The sequence below is a fragment of the Spermophilus citellus genome (assembly GCF_964194105.1).
Source record: "Spermophilus citellus genome assembly, chromosome: 3".
Classification (NCBI taxonomy): domain Eukaryota; kingdom Metazoa; phylum Chordata; class Mammalia; order Rodentia; family Sciuridae; genus Spermophilus; species Spermophilus citellus.
The window spans coordinates 1,110,218-1,119,002 of record NC_138184.1 but is presented as its reverse complement, the minus strand read 5'-3'; positions in this window follow the sequence as shown (position 1 = coordinate 1,119,002).

Genomic DNA, 8,785 nt, shown 5'->3' with positions numbered 1-8,785 from the left:
TGGGGATGGAGGACAGCTGGGGGACACACTGGAGTCATCTAGAAGTGAGGATGGAGGACTGCTGGGGGACACACTGGAGTCATCTAGAAGTGAGGATGGAGGACAGCTGGGGACACACAGGAGTCATCTAGAAGTGAGGATGGAGGACAGCTGGGGACCACCTGGAGGCATCTAGAAGTGGGGATGGAGGACAGCTGGTGGCCCACAGGAGTCATCTAGAAGTGGGGATGGAGGACAGCTGGGGGACACACTGGAGTCATCTAGAAGTGGGGATGGAGGACACCTGGGGGACACACTGGAGTCATCTAGAAGTGGGGATGGAGGACAGCTGGGGACACACTGGAGTCATCTAGAAGTGGGATGGAGGACAGCTGGGGGACCCAAGGAGTCATCTGCAAGCGGGTAGAGGCTTGCCTGTGATTGACTGGAGACCTCCCATGTGACTTCCAATGCCAATCCTGTCCCTTTGTGACAAGCCACTGACCTGATGCCCTGTTTTTCCTGTCAGTTGGGATGAGAGCAGAGTCCTGCCGTGAGTTGGTCTACTCTCCACATTCTTAAGTGGCCCTACCTGGGCTTGCGGTGTCAAGGTTAACGAGGCTGTTACAGTAGAGTTCTGAAGCCCAGTGAATGGTCACTCTGTCATGCAAGTCCATTCCACCACCCTTGGCTCTTCTGGCCTCGTAGGCTTCCAAACCATCCAGGGACGTGCTCACCTCTGGTGAAAGAGCCCTGTCCTCTGCAGTTCCTACCCAGAAACCCAAGCCTGACCCCACTTCCTCATCACCTCCAGGGTCCAGGGTCAGGGCTGCAGGGGTGAGAGGAGATCGATGCTGAGGTTGACCCCATGGCCTCTGTTGCCAAGGAGATGGTCCAGTGGGGCTGGGGAGGGCCAGGGCCGGGGAGGGCAGGGAGAGATGGAGGGAGGGAGGCGGCCTGCAGGTGCTCTGCTGACTCCCTGTGGAGTGGGCCTGGGAACAGACCTGCCCCCAACCTGGACATCCTACAGGGAGCATCCGCTGGAGGGCATCTCTGCAGACTCCGCAGGCCAGAGGCAGCAGCCACTGGCAGCTGGAAGCCACTTAGAAGGGCAGGGACGCACCCCCAGAAGACCAGGGAGGGTGTCCTCAAAGAGGGTCCTGCAGGATGGGCAGGATTCAGAGGTGGAGATGGTGTGGAGGAGGGAGGCTCTGAGATGGGGAGGAGTGAGGTGGGTGTCAGAAAAGTCCCCAGTGACAGGCTCTGCCACAGTAGACTGGCTATCTGCGGCTGGGTTGTCCAGGACACAAACATGCACCCATGCCCAGGTCACACATGAAAACGTGTACATGCGAATGTGCTAATGCGTGTGCCCACTCGTCTGCACACTCCTCACCAAGTGCCGACGTGAGAATGTGTGTGGATATGTGCAAATATGGCTGATCTGCCTGAACACACCTGGGCACAAAACAAAGGAACAGCACAGCACCAGTGGGTGCACACACAAGCACGCTGGCACGTGCACGTAAGCACAGACACACACGTGCTGGGATACTCAGGAGCACGGTGGACCAAGCTGGTGGACAGCACGCGTGGCGGGCTGAATGGGCGTTAGCATAGTGTGCAGACAGCCACAGCACACACGAGCACGTGTGCGGGCACAGGTGCAGGAGTGTCCACGTGCAGGTCCGGGACAGGCGCCTACACAACTCCTGACCGTCACCCGACCCTCAGGTTTCTGGACGCCGCGCGCCCCCTGGTGGACAGTGGCCCCGCTGCAGAAGCATCCCTGCAAGCGCCAGGTCCCGGGCCCCTTGCCACCGAGGGTCAATGTGGGTTTAGAGTGGACAGCCCGAATCAAGACGAGGGTCCGAGGGGTCACGGGAGGACAGCCCAGATGGGACCCCGGTTTTCTTTCTCACACTCCAGCTCTCCCCAGCCCGCCCCCCACCGGCGCTGACAGTTTGTATCTCGCTGCCAGGGGCTAGGTCCTGAGTCCACCTTCTCCTGTGCAGGGTGGGAACCCCACGCCCCAGGAAGGCCGTTGACTCACCCCCAGGCGCCGGCAAGTGGCAGCATGTGCTCCAGTGCACCCCTGCGGCCTGAGCCCCAGTATCAGGGAGCCCCCAGCCTGCCCCAGCCCTCCCCTGGCGCATTAGGAGAAGGCCCTGTGTGACTCTAAGCACCCGACCTTGGTGCCCTGCGCCTCATTTTCCACAGCATCAGGAGGGGAACACAGACTGACCCCGACCAAGCAGGATGGGAGCAGATAGTGAATAACACGCAGCCCTGCAGGTCCGGGGTGGCCCTCGGGGGGCCCGGAGCACCCAGGAGCAGGGCCAGGCCTGCAGGCTGCGCTGAGGTCCAGGGGCGGCCCTCGGGGGGCCCGGAGCACCCAGGAGCAGGGCCAGGCCTGCAGGCTGCGCTGAGGTCCAGGGGCGGCCTTCGGGGGGCCCGGAGCACCCAGGAGCAGGGCCAGGCCTGCAGGCTGCGCTGAGGTCCGGGGTGGCCCTCGGGGGGCCCGGAGCACCCAGGAGCAGGGCCAGGCCTGCAGGCTGCGCTGAGGTCCGGGGTGGCCCTCGGGGGGCCCGGAGCACCCAGGAGCAGGGCCAGGCCTGCAGGCTGCGCTGAGGTCCGGGGTGGCCCTCGGGGGGCCCGGAGCACCCAGGAGCAGGGCCAGGCCTGCAGGCTGCGCTGAGGTCCGGGGTGGCCCTCGGGGGGCCCGGAGCACCCAGGAGCAGGGCCAGGCCTGCAGGCTGCGCTGAGGTCCAGGGCGGCCCCTGTAGGCGGCCCTGAAAGAACCCTTGAAGCCCAGCTGGTCTGGAGCCTGGGCTGCTGAGGGCCCAGGTTTTGTCTCCGAGGCAGGAGGTGAGGAGGATGACTGAGGACATGTAGGGGATAGAATCCAAAGTCTTAACCCAGAGAGATGTCGGATTCCCAACTTCACAGGACACAGCCCAGAATCCCACTGCCCTGGTGATGCCAAGGTGAGGCTCCAAGCTCCAGGGTGGCAGAGACACCACGGCCCCTGTGAGCCGGGAGGCAGGGACCTCAGGACCTCACGACTGCCGAGGTAGGGTGGCTCCAGGGGCAGAGGCCCTGTGCCCCAAGGCTGGTCCCCAGGCCAGGTGAGGAAGGTGTCCCCACTGCTCACCCGCCCCCACCCTCTGTAGCTTCTGAGCTTCTGCGCCTTTCAAATAAGGCAGCAAAATTAGCAGCTCTCCTGTCATTAATATGCAAAAATGCAAATCAGAAGGTGATAAAGCTGCAGCCCCCAGGATGTTTCTAGGAAGGATTCCATTGTCAGAGAGGTTTGGGGGTTGAAGGGGGAGGATGGAGGCCCAGAGCCCTCCCCAGGTCCCACACAGCCACTGTCACCCACCTTCTCCAGGCCTGGGCAATGGGGCCTCAGGGGGGGACATGGGCATAGGCAACCTCCTGAGACCTGCAGGTGGGGACCAAGAACATGCAGAGGTGGCCCCAGCCCCAGGGCCTTTGCACTGGCTAGGCCTCCAACCAGGATCATTCCTGGCCTCCCTGCCCCTCTCTGGCCACTTGGTCCTGGTCTGTGACAGCTTCACGATGGCTTGTGCTGCGATGGCCAGGAGCCCGGGAAGTAAAGACTTCTTGTCCTGGCCCAGCCGTCCAGAGGCCATGCCCCCAAACCTTGTGCAGATGGGAAGCAGGCTCACAAGGGGGCTCCTGAGAGCACCTCCCATCTGCCTCCCTGGGAGGCAGAGGCACAGTGGGGTCCTGAGGCAGGGCCAGCACTGCCCATGGGAGGGGATGGAGAGAAGAAGAGAGGCTGAGAGGGAAAGAGAGAGACCCTGGGGGAGGGGAGGGAGAGGAGGAGCCAGGCCCCTCCCAGCAGAGGCTCCCATCTGGCCCCCAGCCAGCCGCCAGCTGTCACCCCCTTCCCTCCCAGGCATGGCGGGCGTGGGGGTGGGGAGCCCCAGCTGCCACTGCCACACAGGCTGGCCCTTTGGTGGCCCACCAGCTGCCTGGGGAACCCGCGGAGCTCTGGGTCCAGGAAATACCTTTGCTGGGCCCCTGGGGCCTCCTCTCTGGGCCTCCGTTTCCTCGCCTATGAAGTGGGAACCCTCATCCTGCCTCTTCACCCCAGGCTGGACATGAACCCACAGCAGCCAGACCGGGCAGTGAGGTAGCCCTGGATGTGGCTGGTGCAGGCGGGCCACAAGCCAGCGGGCGAGGGCCGTGCCAGGGCAGCAAGGCTAGGAGGGGCCACGGGAGAGCAGGTCAAGAGGACAGCCTTCCTAGCAGGGCCTGGCCAGTGCCCCTACCTGCCTCCCCTGGATTCCTCCCTCTTCCCACCAGGCCTGCCCTGACCCCTCTGGCCTGGGGTGTCTGCTTCTAGCTCTACCTCCCTGGGTGGGCGTCACTGCCCTGGCCAGGTCACCCACAGGGACAGCACAGACCTACCTGCTTCACTGCCTAGATGTGGCTGGCCTGTTTCCCACCCGCCACATTGACCCAGGGCCCTGCCCATGCCAGGCAGGCAACCCACCACTGAGCCGCACCCCAGCCCTTTTTACTTTATTTTGAGATGGGGTCTTGCCACGTTGCCCAGGCTGGCCTTGAACTTGCCACCCTCCTGCCTCCACCTTTTCTGGCAGCTGGGAGGACAGGCCGCTTGCTTTTCTCTGTGTAATTTTGCAGATGGAGGTGTGGGCAGCCTGGAACCCAGTGCCCAGTCTGCTGTGGGACTGACTGGGGTTGGGAAGGGGCCACACCCACCAGAAGCCGGAGGGTAAGAGGGCAGGTCTGAGACACCAGGAGCAGGGACCCCTGGGGGCCGAGGCCAGGCCTCTTCACCAGCCTTCACTTGAGCAGGAAGACAGGGACCCAGAGGCCCAGGGTCTCCCTGGGGCCCTGTGCCCAGTTCCTTCAGGCACCACTTGGGGCCGGCCGGCCCTGCCTTTTGGGAAGGGGCCATCCCTCCTTGCTCCCCCAGCACCTGCCAGGTGCCCAGGGACCCAGCTACAGGGGACCATGCCTCAGTGGCCTGGGCCACCCTCCTCCTGGACCACCCTCCTCCAGGGCCACCCTCCTCCCTGGGTCACCTCCTCCCCGGGTCACCCTCCTCCCCGGGTCACCCTCCTCCCGGGTCACCCTCCTCCAGGGCCACCCTCCTTTCTGGATCACCCTCCTCCCTGGGCCACCCTCCTCCAGGGCCACCCTCCTCCCTGGGCCACCCTCCTCCCTGGGTCACCCTCCTTTCTGGGTTACCTTCCTCCAGGACCACCCTCCTCCCAGGGCCACCCTCCTCCCTGGGTCACCCTCCTCCCCGGGTCACCCTCCTTTCTGGGTCACCCTCCTCCAGGACCACCCTCCTCCTGGGTCACCCTCCTCCTGGGCCAAGGCACTTGTGCTGTGCTGGCTTCTTCCTGTGCACATAAGAAAGTTAAAAACGTAGTTTAGGGGCTGGGGATGTGGCTCAAGCGGCAGCGAGCTCGCCTCGCATGCATGCGGCCCGGGTTCGATCCTCAGCACCACATACCAACAAAGATGTTGTGTCCGCCGAGAACTAAAAAATAAATATTAAAAAATTCTCTCTCTCCTCTCTCCTCTCTCACTCTCTCTTTAAAAAAAAAATAAATAAATGTCAATCTTTCTCTAAAAATAAATAAATAAATAAAAACGTAGTTTAGAAATGGAAATGCTGTGCCCTGGTCTGACCATCGTGCACCATGTGCTGGTGTCAAATTGCCACACTTTACCCTGCAAATCTACTCGCTCACTATGTGGTGATCAAAAAAACACGAACAAGGCTAACAAGAAAGAGAGGAAAGGAAAGGAGTGGCAGCCACACACAGTGGCCCCGCCAGTCAGCTCCAGGCCGGCCTCAGCAACTTGGAAACGCTGTCTCAAAACATCAAAGGGCCTGGCTAGGGCTGGGCGGGCTCAGGTGGAGGGCTGGCCTCTCCCATGTGAGTCCCCGGGTTCCATCCTCAGCACTGCATAGAAATAAATGAAATAGAAAAAAATATTTTAAAAAAGGGGCTGGGATGTGGCTCCGTGGTTAGGTGCCCCTGGGTTCAGTCCCCAGTGCCACCGAAAAAAAAAAAGAAAGAAAAGAAAAAGAAAGAAAGAAAGAAAAAGAGCCCACCGCCCTAAATGCTGGTTTAGGAGAAGACCCAGGCTGACAGAGGTCTCAGCTAATCCCACTTCTTAAATAAAAATATGAAGGAAGAACTGAAAGTCGTCCGTGGCACCGCGCCCTGGGCACTTCCTCCTGCACTGTTTCGATATCTGCTTTTTTCCTTTACAAAATCTTTCCCTTGAATGGCGTCCTGGGTCCCACCGCGTCACTCCCAGGTGTGCTGCAGCTCCCGGCCTCTCCAGGCTCCTGCTGGGAGGTGTCTCTGCAGGCTCCTCTCTCAGGACCTTACGCCCTTTCTGCCCTGTCTCTGTGTTTTCTGGCTGGGATCGAGCTTGGCCTTGTCCAGCTAAGGAGCTCTCCACCCTGAGCTGCACCCAGCCCTTTTCGTTTTATGCTGAGACAGGGTCTTGCCAAGGGGCCAGGCTGCCCTGGAACTTTCTGACAGATGTGGCCACTGCAGGGGCAAGATGTCGTCTTTTTATCGCGATTAGCACTCCCCGTGACCCACCACACTACCTCTGCAGGCTTTGATGATCTTGACAACTGAAGACAAGAAGTGCCTTCCCATTGCTCACCCTTTGTATTCCTTTCACCAGGAGTGACTTTACATTTTTTGTCTCTGTTTATCCCGTGGCCATTTCTATTATTTTTTGCAACACTGGAGATTCAGCCCAGAGGTGCTCTGCCACTGAGCTATTCCCCACCCTTCTTCTTCTTTTTTGGGGTGCTGGGGTTTGAACCCAGGGCCTTGCACATGTGAGGCAAGCACTCTACCAACTGAGTCCTTCTTTACTTTTTATTTTGAGACAGGGTCTCACTAAGTTGCCCAGGCTGAACTGGAACTTGTGATCCTCTTGCCTCAGCCTCCCAGGTAGCTGCAGTGACAGGTATGTGCCACCACACCCAGCTTCTATTACTTCTGTATGAATTGATGGTTCATTCCTTTGCCCAGTGCTCTGGGATTTTTTTTCTTATTGATTTGCAGGAACTCTTTGTATACAAAGGACACAAATTCTCCATCTGTTACAATGTTGCACATGTTTCTCCCCAGCTATCACATCTCGCCTAGCTTCATCCGCATGCTGGTTATGATCTGTTGTGTTTCATGTTCATGTAGAGTAAAAGGTTTTTCTTTCATTGTTCTGAGCTTTGTGCCTTTTCCAGCCCCCAAAAGGATCAGGAAGTGGTATGCTCCCCACACCTTTGTGGAGATTCTTTTGATCCCAGGAGTCTGGGGCGCTCAGCTGAATCCAGGTATTCTCCACCACCCACCTGACGCTGGGCGGACAGGCCTGGTGGGGCCTCTCTGGGACACTAGGGGAGTCGTTGCTCCACACCACCCTTCCTTTGAACACTCCCAACCACATAAGGACAGGTAGGGGTCAGGCCTGAGCTCAGAGGCCTGGGATCCTCGGCTGGCCAGCACCCCAAAAGGAGGAAGCAAGCCCACCTCCTCCCTAGGCCCCCTCAGCACCTGCTTTGGTCACTCATTTCTTTTTCTCCCCATCCCCCGGGGTGGCCCCAGCCAGGAGGACTCACACATGACCCATGCAGCCTCTGGGGACCCCAGTTTCCTCCTCTGTGAAGCAGGCCCCGCGTGGCCCCTGCTCAGTGGGCCCCAGAGGGTTGAGGGCATCGTGGGGCCTAAAGACGTCGCGGCGGAGCAGCAGCTCACAGGCGCCCCTCGGTGTCTGTCATCATCCGCCCCCACCCGGTCCTGGCTGGGGTGGTCCCAAGCGCAGAGCCTGCCCGGCTTGTCACCGGGATGTTGGCTTTGGCCATATGGCCTGGTGCCTGTGCTGGGTCTCTCCCCCCGGGGCTTGGGAACAGGCTCCTGACTCCAGCAGCCCCCACCCAGGTTTGTACAGCCAACACACAGAGGGGCCAGGACCCAGCAGACCCTGGGAGGGCCGACTCGCACTCCACGCCCTCGGAGTGAGTCCCTGCGCCCCTCAGGCCCTGCACTCACAGGCCCTGCGAGTCGAAGTACCTCTCAGCGCGAGAACGAGGTAGGGAGTCTCTTCTCCTGGGGCCCCTGATCTGCTGCCAGTGACCCCAAACCCCACAAGGCAAAGTTGAGAGGTGGTGAAGTGGGCAGGGAGCCTGGCCTGCCCTGGGGACCGGGAAGGGACAGCCAGGCGCAGGCAGCGGAGGCGGTCAGAGGAGGCCAAGGCTGGCGTCTGGTGAGACGGGACCACCCTGCCTGCCTCAGCTTGGGCCCAGCCAGGGCCGGCCATCCCTCCTCGCCACCCTGCCTTCCAGCTCTGGGTCACAGCACCTTGGCCAGCTCCTGGGCCCCCGCTGCCCCTGCAGACCCAGGCTCCAGCCAGAGTCCCTGCCTGGATCCTGCCCATACCCTCAGTCTGCGGAACCCGAGTCCTGCTCTGTCTGGGGGAGGCTGTGCCTGTGAAGTGGGCTTCTTCCTGCCATCTCACCCCACCGCCAGGTCTCCACCTCCACCTGGATCCCCAACTCCTCCTGCCCCGTGAGACCCGTTCCCTACTTGGTTCCCCAATAAAACCCACACACTCAGCATGGTGCAGGCCCTAAGGATATTCGGCGAGGCCCTGGTCCGGCAGCCTGGGGGGCCCCTTCCCTCTCAGGAGCTGGGCGGGCGCCCGGCCCATCCTCAGGCAAGGGGCCTCTGGAGGCAGCCTCTCAGCAATGGAAGACTGCCTCTGTTCC